Source organism: Sardina pilchardus, chromosome 21 (genome assembly GCF_963854185.1).
Source record: "Sardina pilchardus chromosome 21, fSarPil1.1, whole genome shotgun sequence".
Taxonomy (NCBI): Eukaryota; Metazoa; Chordata; class Actinopteri; order Clupeiformes; family Clupeidae; genus Sardina; species Sardina pilchardus.
Genome location: NC_085014.1, coordinates 16,243,042 through 16,256,611, shown reverse-complemented (window position 1 = coordinate 16,256,611; position 13,570 = coordinate 16,243,042). Strand labels below are relative to the sequence as shown.

Sequence of the window (13,570 nt, the reverse complement as noted above, 5' to 3'; positions counted from 1 at the left end):
TTCATTAATCTTTCAGATATATTCTAGTCAGTTTTCCACTGGTGAATAGATGCTACTTTTATCAGCACACACATCATACCAATTGTGTACCTGATCAATTGTCTGTCTTTCCTCTGCCTTTGAACAGCACTGCACTCATTAACCTTCTTATCGCAGACTAATCTGTCAAAACACAAGTCATCTCTCAACATTTTTAACACACACACACACACACACACACACACACACACACACACACACACGCGTGCACATGCATACACACACACACACACACACACACACACACACACACAGCTCCAATGTCAGCGCTCAGATACCTGAATACTTCCCTGTAGGCAACTGTAAATATCTGTTAACAACTAAATCTATGACATGTTTGTGGATCCATTTCAAACCATCAATATAACGAGTATAGAGACTGAATATATTTTTATTTATGTAAACGTAATATTAGCACAACACAATCTAAATAAAATAACATAACACAACACAAATGTGACTTAACGTACACTTCACATTTAGCATATTCGACTCTGATATAAAATAAGGTAGGGGGCAAGGAGAGGCGTCCAGCTTCTGGGCAGCGTAGACCAGATAGCCGCAGCCCTTAGAGGGTGGAAGAGATGGAGACAGAGGAGATGGGACTCTTTCTTGGGAAAAGAGAAGAACGACTCCTTTTCCTCAGTCCTTCACTGATCCCAGTTCAGCCGGCAGTCCTTCTGCCTGTCTCCACAGAGCGTTGCGTAGCCTGAACCATTTCTGTAAGAGATAACAGCCACAGGGAAACAGGAGTCAGTGAAAGGTTGAGGGCTGATACTGAAGGGAGTCGTATTGAAACAGCTTTATCATATTACAAGCAAGACTGGTGGGAGAAAACGCTGTGTTGATAAACAAAACATGCAACGAACGCCTTGGAAATATATAGCAATAGCAAATCCAAATTCTTGTGGGATGATATATGAAAGGTGTCTCTGTTTCAATAATTTTGCCATTAAGTCTGGTCTTTAGTTTTAGGTCTTAAGTCTCTGAAAGGTGTCTCTGTTTCAATAATTTTGCCGTTAAGTCTGGTCTTTAGTTTTAGGTCTTAAGTCTCTTTCGAGTGATGTGACTGGAACAACATTGCCCAGCTGAGGAGAGGGGGTTTAAGCAAGTGCTTTTGTGTGCTTGATGTGCAGACTTCATCCTGACTGAGGCAACTCTCTCGTGGCTGATCGTTGCAGATTTAATCGGACTAAGACCCTGGCAGCCAGGAGCAGACCCTGAGGCTCCTCAAGGGCCGCTGTCAACCCAAACACCTCGTTTGAGAGCTCAGTGCTAAACAAAGGACCAAGGCAGGAGGGATAGGGGGGGGGGGTAGGGGGGGACAGAAAAATACTCAACAGGGGCACAGTGGCCCCTCTGTGGCTAGGAAACAGAAGCTGTACTCTGTCAAAGAAAGAAAGTGAGAGAGGGAGGGAGGGAGAGAGGGAGCAAGGGAAGGAGGGAGGGAGGTAGGGTGGGAGAAAGAAAACAGACCAAAATGTGAAAAAGGCAAAGAGAGGGCGTGCCATGGGGTGGGTCAGGGTGTCTACTTCTGCCTTAAGCTAATGTCACACTCAACTGCTTTCCTCCTTAGATTTATAGTCATGGCCTTACTTCATGTATATGATCCTGGGAAAATCTTAAAGGTCTGAGAGAAATCTTGTCCCATATCGGTGACGTCTGTTGTTTAGGGGCCTGCCTGCTGTTGCACTCTGGCTCATGCATCTCCCATGGCGATGCCACACCATTGTGCGCACCCCTGTTCTTAACATTGGCCTCAAGATGCCCCTGCAATAAGCATCCATATCCCCCACAACACCCCTAAATGGTGCCATTGGCATTTGGCAGTTACCTCGGTTGGCTGTACCACGTACCATCAATGGATGCCAGTGAACTAAGAGCTCTTAATGGGCCTTGAAATATGAAACAAATCCATTCAGATTTTGGTTTGCATTTGAATGCTGATGATGCAGTACCATGACCAGCTTCAAAAACAAGGTGGAGTTGTTTTTCAGTAAAAGTAGAAAATCCACGCACATCCTATTCAACCTGGGTGCCGGAACTTCAAAAAAGGCCATTCAAAAAAGGATAAAAAGTCCGCACACCAGTATAGCTCCCAGTGATAATTTATTGAAGCTTCAATAAATTATCACTGGAAGCTATACTGGTGTGCGGACTTTTTATCCTTTTTTGTATGGAGTTGTTTTTCAGGCCTACATGTTCACGTGTGTGCTCTTTATCAAGGAGCAGGGCATCTGAAGCTGGGTACCCTACCTCAACATTGTTTTTGTATAATAAATCTCAAGGTAGATAATCCTTCACACATAAACTTACTTCAGTCCTTGAACAAATGAAAGTGAACTTCACACAGGGCCAGAAAAGAAATGAATGAACATTTCAGATAGAGACTGTATGGCTCACACCTTAAACACCTTACATCAGGCACATCTGACCTCTGTCATGAATAAGTAAATAAATAAATAAAGAGCATACGTGTGCTGACAAGAGGCCTGTGTTGTTTTGTCTGCAGCGCACCATGCAACAGTGGCAAGTATGACTAGAGGGGCTTGAAATGAATCATGTGGGACATCCTCGCGGATTTAGTGTTGTGCATTGCTGCCCAATGACAACTCCTCAGACAGAAGATCCTGTGACTCACAGGATGAAATCACTGGACATCGTTGGGCTGCACATACTGCGAACGGGCCTTAGTCATATATAATAAGCCCTCACCTTTAAGGCCAAACCCTCGCCATTCAGACTTGTTTTGATCCGACACCAGTAACCATAGACAACAGTAGCAGTGAATCAAGCCTCTTGCCAGGCTGGGCTAGCAAGCTCCCTGGCTGGAGGCCAAGAACTCTACCTCACCCCTGAGCTCCAATGCCCAGTCTAAATTGGCCAGGCATCCCCCACCTTTGTGTACTCACAATGGCCATGTCCATGGACTCTTTTTTTTCACTATTGAGGAGCATGATCTGGCAAAACCGGTTTGTTCCTCGTTCTGCGTGTCACCTCCCAGTTTGTTAACACATGTGTTTCCAGACGCTTCCATAGCCCCAGTATTCAAACAAGGTGAAGCGCCAACTCTGCTCCAGGCCATAGGGTGGATGCATTGTTCACACACATTTACACACCAGCACCACCCTAACAAAATTTGCCTTGTAAATGAATGCTATTCTTTGGTCGTTGTCACAGGATCATTCAGTTTTTCATCTTGTCAGCAACACCCAATACATAATGGTGTATGGATAACTACTTCAGCCTTGTACTGTACATATGCAGACCTACCAATACAGAAAAGGATAGGCCTATCTCAATGATCCCTCATATGGAGAACTTTCAGCCTCATACAAACCACAACCACTAGATGCTAAGCCGGCCCATTTCATAATGTTATCAATGAGTCAATGGTTCATAAGAAGCCTGTATATTTTGTGTTGACATCACATCTGCTGTAGAATGAGATCATGTTTTCTCTGAATGAAGACCTTAATATAGTCAAGACAGTTCTGACGTGATAACATTCAACTAGGTGCGGCTTATATGACTCAGTTGAGAGCAGCACACTCCCAATATCACCTCAAACTGTGACATTCCAGGTGACTTACCACAACAAAATTAATTGTGTCCAGCGTCAGGATTTGCTGGCACAAACTTCGTCACCTCATTATTTTGGCGACATGACGGATAGTATGGCATGGGAATTACAAAAGGCAGAAGAGACGCCTCTCTCGGTGTGCGTGCGTAAACGTGCGTGACCATTGGTAATCGCACGCGACTCCCTCGCTGTCTCTGTTGACATCGACGTCAGAAAGCCAGTGAAATAGCAGCGCTCAGCCTGTCATTCTACCGAACTACCTAACGTGTCATTCATCTGAATTATCTGGTAGTTTCTTTTCATGTCTGCAATGCCCAAGCGATTAATCAGCATTCCCTGACAGTGTAGGATAAGTTCTGAAACACACACAGTGTTTGTTCAGTGGCGCAGAATAGTTTGCTGTGAGGCACTCAAAGCATAGACACGGAATATCGCCAGCACATTTGCGAGAATACTATTTGTTGCGAGAACTGAGTTTACAGTTTTTTTAAACAGCACCTGGATATAAAGGCTAGGCTACTTGCATTCAAGTTGTTATCCAACTATTAAAATGTATAATGAAAGTGTGTCGCTGACACATTCTGAAACAGATCTGCCAACATGTTCAGAGGAAATGATTAAAAGTAGGTGACATCTTCTAGCCCACGGGTTCCTGTGTTAAGAACACAAACATCTCACTAAATGATAAAAAGGCGGTAGTGTACTCACAGCTGTATCCTCCTCAGACAAGCCGCACTCCGCAGCTATCAGCATGAGCGTCGTCTCATCTGGATGCTTAGTGACTTTAGTGAAGTTCTCCTCCAATACTTTGATCTGGTCCTCTGCGAGTTGCATTCCTATTTCTGAAGCCATGTCCTCTCTCTCGTAGAAGATTGTCAATATGTTCTCTGGAAGTTTGCTGAATCAAGCTGTAACGGGCAATTGAGTGAGTCAGGCGGCGCTCAGTCGAAGTTCACATTCAAATGATGAACAGGCAGAGTGTACAAGTAAACAACAGCGTCCACGAGGAAATGCAGTGGATAAGAGCAAATAGCAAGTCGCTCGGCAGCAGCAGCCAGTACGAAACAAGCGAACAAGTAGTAGGGTGAGTCCTTTTCAGTCAGGACCGTGTGAAAGACCAGCGCTGCAAATAAACGTTAGTGGGTGTGTTTGGAGGGAGGGAGTATGTGTGTGTGTGTGTGTGTGTGTGTGGCGGGGGGGGGGTGTTACACAGTACCCAGTAACCACCCTCTTCCACTAAAAGAGAATCGTTACACTTTACGCAACATTACAATGTTGCTATCCAGACCTTTAGTCTTTGGCGTCTAAGCAAAGAATATTCTCTTCTTATTGGGAGCAAAAACTTGAAAACTTTAATTAAAGCGCTCTGCGCTCTGGCTCTACCTGTCTGTCTCTTGGATCCAACTGCCGCAACAGGTCTGGTTATGATGTAACATGTGCGTTGTCATCGAGCAGACAATCATATGTTCTCATAAATTGATATTCTTGTAGATTTCTTCAAGATCATCATTTGATCTTAGAGAAGAGGTGCTAAAGAGTGTTGATTACATCAGAAATTCAGAATCATGCCAATCTAGGTTGTAGGCTACATAATAAAGTTTGGTAATAGTTCACTCCATGTACATATCTATGGTTCACTCGGTCCACACGTCATTACCTAGTCTAAGGTCTAAGGACTGAAAGTGTCTTATCACTGTCAGTATATAGGCCATAGTGCCTTTTAAATTATCTTATCAATTAAGCCTACTGTTAAGTGTGGTTTAATGTGGTAAGTGGATAGTTATAACAAGTTCTGCCAGTCTTGAGTAATATTTGGCTATGGAAAAAATAGCAATGTTGGTGGCTAACCAAAGTTGGCAAAGTTAAAGTTATTCAGGGCAGTAAGATAAAGGTCGTGCCATTTATTCAAGTAGTTTCAATCACATTGAAATTTGGAAAATTACCTCGAATGCAATTGGATTCAAAGCAGTAACTGAAACATATTTTTTTTCAACTCAGTCTTATGTTTGTCTTGTGATGTTTGACATGGCGTTTACCCAAGTGGTGAATTGAATTAATTTAAGAAATGCTCAGAAATCTGTTTAGTCTGTCTCACTGCAACTGAACCCAAGATTTTCTCACTGTGACATACAAATTACATTTGTATTTTAATGGGAAAGAGCAGTAAGATTGTATAAAGACAGTAGCCTAACAGAGTTGATTGTGTTTACATTCAAGACTCTCCCAGTCTTTCGGAGCAAACATATAGGTTTTCCCATATCATGTCCTTTAACCTCAATATACATTGTTTTTTAGTCTTACCACTTACAAATACAAATGCAGAATCGATAAATAGTAAAGTGCACCATCAATCTTCGGCACTACCGTTGACAGAGCCATTAGGTCTCTTTGGCATGAAAATTGCACCCTCTTGCAGTAATGACTGACTACAAATATGGGTATGTCAATCCAAAACATGCTGCCACGTGCGACTGTATGAGGGGCTTGTGTCCTTAAATACAACATCTGACCTTGACCTGTCTTGGTCTCTATAGGACAAAGCTGCAAACATTTCTTCTAATACAGTATGTGCATTTGAACCCCACACATTTCTGTAATTGTACAAACATGAACCCCTACTCTCTCTCTCACACACACACACACACGCACAAACAACATGTTCCTGATTTAGGTAGCAATGACTGACAGTGATTGGGCCTACACACCCAGAAAATCTTTCACAACATTGTAGTGAAGAAAATCATTTTCATTGTGGAACTTGTGACAAAAATGAGGAAATATTTATTCTGGTGAATTGTGAAATATAGCATAGGAGTTGGTGATGTAAAGGATTTTCCATAGGCTGTTGCCGAAACCAAGCATTCATATTGCTCAATATATAGTTGGCAGTACAACAGATGGGCAGGACTCAAACCTCCCTCTGACTTTCAATCACTCTCTCTCTCTCTCTCTCTCTCTCTCTCTCAAGCCCTCTCTGTCTCTGTCATACACTCACACACACACACACACACACACACATACACACATGCATGCACGCACGCACACACACACACACACACACACACACACACACACACACACACACACACACACACACACACACATACACGCATACATGCATTCACATACACATGTGCACGCATGCATGTGCGCATGCACACACACACACAAACACAGGCACAATTCCGTTAGAATGACCAGAAAAGAAGCCAAAACATTTGAGACCCAAAGCCACACACCCAGATGTTTTTACAACTGGGCCACGTGAGCGCGAGTGAGTCCTCACGCTGGAAAAGAGAGGAAATGGAAGCCCATCTGTGATGTACAGATATGGATATGTAGTACTTATACATTTCTTGCGCCCCTTGGAGACAGGAGCAAAAGGGCCCATATGCTTCCCCCTTTTCCCTCGTCATAACCCCACCCACCCACACAAACACACACACACGCTCACACAAGCATGCACACACACGTACACACACAAACACACACACACACACACACACAGACACAAACACAAACACACACACAAGCATGGGGGGCTTGTACAGCAGGACAGCCCCTTGCCTTGTTTCCATTACTATACCTCCTCCTCCTAGTAGCCTCCAAGGAGCACAGAGTCAGTTATTTGAGGAGACTTTGAGGCAGACCAGCAGGCACATGGCTCTTATATAAGCCTCCTCCTCCTGCTCCTGCTCCTCCTCCTCCTCCTCCTGGTCTTCCTACTCTCCAGCTCCTCCACTCCATCTCCAGTCTCTCCCCGCAAACCCCCCCACCCCCCCTCCCTGAGAAGCCAAACACATCTGGAAATCAAAATCAAATTCGCCTGGAACCCAGGAGAGGAAACAAGGCTCCTTGGTTATTGAATCTGCGGCCGGGGCGGGTGAGGGAGGGAAGGAGGGAGGCATCGGAGCCCAGTGACGGTCGTTCCTGCTCTCCCTGTGGCACACTCTCTCTTACACGCTGCTGCGCCGGAAAACATTAACCATGCGTACACTCACACACACACACACACACACACACACTCACACACACACACACACACACACACACACACACACACACACACGTTGGTTGGAGTTTTAACAGCAGCTACTGGTTTCCTGTGGGTTAACGGATACAGTCAGGGATGGCCTTTCGTATTCACAAGGAGGCGTGCGTACTGTGCGTGTGTATGTGTTAAGGTGGCTCAGATGAGGAGCCAACATTGTGAGGAGAACAAGCAGGATGTCTGTGGCCAGAGAGGGGATTTATTCCCTGTGATGTCAAGACCGGGGTCCTCTTTCGGAAAGTACTTCCTGTCTCAAAATGAGAGTTGTTGTTCCAAGTTTGGTGATGTTCGCCAAGTGTAACAAGGCTCTAAGCCTAAGCCACAATGAGAATAATTATCATATGACTCGATGTTATGCTGAAAAATTGTTAACACAAGAGACACTCCTGGGTCCTTTAGTATATCAAAGGACGAGGTTTAAAGCAGTGCAGAAATGTGTAGGGAATAAATCTGAGGGGGAAAAACGGAGCTACTATTGTTCCATCTGGTCAACATGCATTTAAATCTGCCTGGCTAGGGAGAAATATGATATTTTCTGAGAAAGAAGAGTGCGGAGTTGATAAAAACGCTGCCTGTCAGCATGACAGGGGAGGTGGGGCCTGCCAACCCGCTCGGCGGGAGCTCCTTTCAAACCCGCCCTGCGTGAGGCTCCAGCTTTCACAAAGTCCTTCCCCTCACCGAGAGGAATGCTCATCAAAATAAACTCCCGCCTCCCACCCTCTCTCTTTATCGCTCTCTCTCTCTACTCCTCCTCCCACCCCTCTTTATCACTCTCTCTCTCCCCCTCTCTCTTTATCATTCTCTCTCTCTCCCTCTCTCTCTTTATCATTCTCTCTCCCCTCTCTCTTTATCACTCTTTTTCTCTCCCCTCTCTCTTTATCACTCTCTCTCTCTCTCTACTCCCTCCTCTCTCTCTCTCTCTCTCTCTCCCCTTCCCCCCCCCCTCTCTCTTTCTCAAACATCAGATGGGGGCTGATTGTTTGCCTTTGAGCGATGTCGAGCTGCAGGAAAGCTGAACAAATACAGTGTTTCACGCACAGCCCTGGGATCCCGCCGCGATGAATGGGGGGCTGCTGAGTGATGATGATGTGCATATGATGGCACAGAAACACGGGGCCCGCTGCGGTCCGACGCTTCATGGACGCGCCAATGTCATGTGCCGAGGCACGAGACCGTGACAAGGCTGAGTGCATTTCCGAATCAAAGTGTTGTCAGACAGGCCTACGGTGTGCAACAGCACAACCATAAAACCATCTAGGTTGTGTGAGTTTGTAAATGTATATATGAGTGTGTGTGTGTGTGTGTGTGTGTGTGTGTGTGTGTGTGTGAGAGAGAGAGAGAGAGAGAGAGAAAAAAAGAGACTGTGTGTGTCAAGGGAAGGTTAAGGTCTATTAACCCCTGATAAGCGCTTGTTTAGAAACATGTTCCTCATTCACTTCTAAGTGTTCTTCACGGGAAAGGCAAAGGAAGGAGCAACAGTCTTCCAGGCCCCCTCCCCTGTGCATAGAACATTCACTCTGACGACAAATACTACTATCTGCGACATTTCCTGCTCAACAATACCCAATTGTTTGCTCATAGGAAATGCATCAACTTAAGAATACACCTTGAATCCTGATGGCTTGTCAGCCTATCTTAAGAAAATAATCTCTCAGAGTCGAGACAGCTTTCTGACGATAGGCCATATGTGGGACATGGTTGGCTGAAGGGGGCGCAGAGAGAAGAGGAGAGATTTATCAGCAAAACTACTGCTTCAGATCTGATTTTATACATTCCAGGCACAACAGACCGAGAAACAAAAAAAAAGTCCAAAAATCTTTTTGGGCCTTCTTTCTGGGAAAATGCAGTCATTCAACTCGAGGGGAAAGGGAAACAGTGACATCATGGCCATGAAAATATCAAAGACGGTTTGTAGTGGAAAGAGCAGGCTTGTGGAAGTGGGTGTGGGTGTGGGCAGTGGCCAGTCTGCTGTATGTGAGGTTAAACATAGCTTGCTAACATGTGAGAGAGTTTGTTTGTTGCTACAGACTCTGGCAATTGTGTTGCAACACCTAACAAACCACACGCACCACAAGGGTGGAGATGAAGATGATAGATGGTGAAGAAAACCCCTTCGCTTTATGTGTGTGTGTGTGTGTGTGTGTGTGTGTGCTGCACAGTATGCATTCCTATGCAATGTGCGCATATGTTTGTTTAGAAGTGTCTGTGTACATGGGAGGAAGAGGCTACCTTTGTCTGTGTGTGTGTCGGTGTCTGTGTATTTATGAGTTGCATAATGTGCATTCCTACGTACAGTATGTGTATATGTTTAAAAGTGTCTGTGTGCATGGGTGTGAGAGAGGAAGGGAGGCAACCTTTGAATGTGTGTGTTTGTGTGTGAAAAGAACAGATAAAATCAGAGATAAGATTGAGTCTTGTATCTTTATGTGAATATAAGATAAACAAGCCCGTCTCTGTGTGTGTGTGTGTGTGTGTGTGTGTGTGTGTGTGTGTGTGTGTGTGTGTGTGTGTGTGTGTGTGTGTGTGTGTGTGTGTGTGTGTGTGCCTCTACTCTCAGACATTCTGAGCATATATTTTACCAAGCAGCTACTGCTCCGTTCCTTCTGTACCATATTACCAATTTGCATGGGTTAATACACGATAAAAACTCTGGGCACGCATACCCAGCCCAGTGGACACATTGACAGTAACGGACACTGCCTGGCCCGAACACAACGACTAAACTGTTTCCATAAGGACGGACTGGCTCAGAATGCTCTGGGTCTGAGGCCCAGAGAACAATTTTCCCTGGTAAAAAAGCAGAGGCCAGGCTGAATAGTTGGAGAGTGGAGAGGCTTGCAAAATGGGCCCACGAGGCCCCTTGGAGCCTGAGAGAAGAAAGTGGAACGCCTCATTAGTTAATTGTATATTTGCAGAGCATTTAGTGCATCACAGCTCAAAGGCACTCTTGTGTTTTTTTTTTTGTCTACCGTGTAAGCAACTTCCTGTGATTAAGCCCCCCCCCCCAAAAAAAAGAATGAGAAGAAAAAAGAACACAAACATTCACACTATTGTGGTAATGGTGCGTTTTGTTTTTTTTGCCTGAGAAACACTGTAGCAATAAGTAGCGTGTCATTGCAAAAACACTCAGAAATGTTCATTTCTATTTTTTTTTTATGTGCCTGAGAGCACAAGGTTTAGCCCTATTACAGAGATCAATATCTTTTAACAGAGAGAGAGAGGGAGAGATTTGTTTTGAAGTCTCTGAATGCTACGTCAGCATTTAAGTCACACTAATGTTGCTGCAGAGAGAACCGGTAATAACAGTAGTCCGGGTCGGTTATATTTTTAGCATCAGCTAGGGGGGGTAATTGCAATGCATTTAGCAGCGCATTGGACAAGTCAAAATTATCTGTTCAATTTCCTTGTCCAAGTCAAAGCAAACAAGGCATAATCCCAGGCATTTCCACAGACACACAGCTTTCCCCTGCCCACAAGCCCTCACAACCATCTACTCATCTGAGAGAAATCAGTACAGGCATCCAAATTCCCTTAACGTGCCAGATGGGAAATAATGACATATACATACAATTACGATATTATATAATTACATATATATACACATGTTGTTATTCATTTTCTTTTATCTGTGGAAGCAGTAGTAAGTCCCTGTGGCACATGCCGTTGACATGATGGGAGAATTTAGTATGTTAGGCTCTGGGAGCTATGGCGTAGTAATTATCCCAGCATTTAATTAAGTGCAGGTGGGGTATCGCACGAGAAAGCCACTGGGGCCAAGCAAACATGGCTTCCCCACGTGGCCCATGCAGTACACACACGCAGTGGGAAGTTGCCTGTGGCCATGGCTGATCTGCTGAGGATTCTTCACCACGAGAGAAGCCAGCGGCCGACTAGACCAGACCAGACCGGCCATCTTTAAGGCCCACACACCACTTCTGAGAGAAAGACTATTTGAAATGGGGGGAAAGGCCAACTGTTGATGTGTAGCCTATGTCTCGGTGATCACAGTTTCACATTTGTAGTTTAATTTTTTTTTTTTTTTAAAAGTCAACAACAGGAACCTGCAGCCACACAAGCAAAACCCCTCTACTGCACACAAGCATCAATTGCAAATCCCTTGCATACGTTGCGCGAGAATCTATTACATCATGCTCTGTTGTGGCAATATTATTAATCACTAATATTAGCACTCCCACTGTTAATACAAATCACTGCAGCTTAAGCTATGACTTTAAAAGTATCCTCCACATCCTCCAACAAGCCTCATGATTCATGAGCCATTGTGTTCCTGTCATAGCCTCCTCTTGACATGTGGCTGACTCATGGAGCATGTTCACGCTGTGACCTCATGGCTCACTCATGCTGCCAAGAACTGTGTGACGGTGATACTCCTTTTCAGTGACATGACACCTCACACACACACACACACACACACACACACACAAATCTTGATTACACAAATCTTGATTACCGGTACATTTAAACTCTCATTAGGATTGGTCAAAGTGTGTGAACATCAATAATAATAATAATGATGATGACAACATGATCTCTTTTTTTCCATTTTAATCAATAAGCTGGTCATAAATTATAGCACATAAAATATGTTCTGTTTTTCCTCTTTTTTTTCTCCTCCCCCCTCTCCTCCCCGCATTTCCCCATTCCAAGAGTTACAAAGTGGGTAGCAACTTGTGGCGGTTGGTGTCTGTCTCTGAAAACAACAGAAAACAAAACGTGGAACCGTTGACGGGGGGACAGTACTGCAGCTGGAGAGACCAACACACATGGTTCTAGGATAAAGCAGAGGGGGAGGAGGAGGAGGCCTGGTGTGGGTTGCAGGATGGATTTGTCATTTTTTTGTTGTTTTTTTTGGTTCCCCGAAAGTGATCTGCGATAATTTGCCTACAACTCCAAAAACTCATTCTCGCGTGAGAGTGTGTGTTTGTGCCGCAAAAACGTGTGTGTCAGTGTGTCCTAAAAACAAACAAACAAAGAAACAAACAATCAAAATAACAAAAAAATCAAATAAGTTAGAAAGTGTTGAAATGATGTGAACATCTCATGGTGATGTGAAGGGGTAGTAGAAAGAAAAGCAAAAGGGGGAGGGGGGAGAGGGGCTAGAACTAGGACGTGAGGGGTTAGAACTAGGAGACAAGGGGTTAGAACTAGGAGACAAGAGGTTAGAACTAGGAGACAAGGGGCTAGAACTAGGAGCTGCACGGGAGTGTTTAAAAGATGAAGGGGGCGCAAGGGGAGTTAGGAAATCTTTCCTTCCTCAAAGTCACTTCCTGGTTGGAAGGGGGGGGGGGGGGGCGGTGATTAGGTAAGGGGACGTTTCCTCTTGGGGGCAGGGGCAGGTAGGAGGTGGGGGGGTCAGTAGAAGTGGATGAAGGAAACATGATGGTGGTGGTTAGGGGGATGGGGGAGGGGGGAGGGGGCGTGCCGGGGTGAGGTCCAGTGAGCCGTCCCAGAGCTCTGCTTGGTCTGCTCCACCTCAATCTTCACCTCCATCTTTGTTTGTACCGTTTCCATCTCCACTCGCCACAGAAACGTTAACAAGGGGAAAAACAAAGTCATTGGCAGGGTTTCTTTTTTTCCTCTTCTCTTCTTTTCTCCTCTCTTCCCATGAATGTCTTTCTCAGTGTCCTTCCCCAGTTCTCCTGCCACAACCTAACCATCTCCTAAACTAAAGTCCCCCTCAGGTAGAGAAGGGGCTTCCTGCTAAACATGTGCCTTGTCAACTAGGATTTCAAACGCCGCAGAGAAATGGTGGGTGGGCAGGTGGGGTGGAGGGGTGGTCGGGGCAGGACAGAGGAGAGGAGGGGGGTAGTTAGATCGGGTGAGAGGGGGTGTGTGTGTGCGCGTGGGTGGCCTCGGTCTCTGTGTCTGCTCCGCCT

At 45.1% G+C, this 13,570-nt stretch overlaps 1 protein-coding gene and 1 long non-coding RNA gene across 5 annotated transcripts in view; both read right to left on the bottom strand.

Annotated features, from left to right (window-relative positions):
* Window positions 1-412: 412 nt before the first annotated feature.
* LOC134069159 (uncharacterized) lies at window positions 413-4,767 on the bottom strand. The gene is made up of 2 exons (XR_009936779.1): window positions 4,331-4,767; window positions 413-759 (listed from the first exon to the last, which is right to left on the bottom strand). It is a non-coding gene; the product is annotated as an uncharacterized LOC134069159 (long non-coding RNA).
* Window positions 4,768-12,222: 7,455 nt separating this feature from the next.
* Window positions 12,223-13,570, bottom strand: part of sec24b (SEC24 homolog B, COPII coat complex component) — a 23,676-nt gene continuing 22,328 nt past the window's right edge. For all 4 annotated transcript variants that reach the window (XM_062524529.1, XM_062524530.1, XM_062524531.1 and 1 more), the window contains exon 24: window positions 12,223-13,570. This exon is cut by the window's right edge and continues 115 nt beyond it. The gene's annotated coding sequence lies outside the window, so the exon portion shown is untranslated.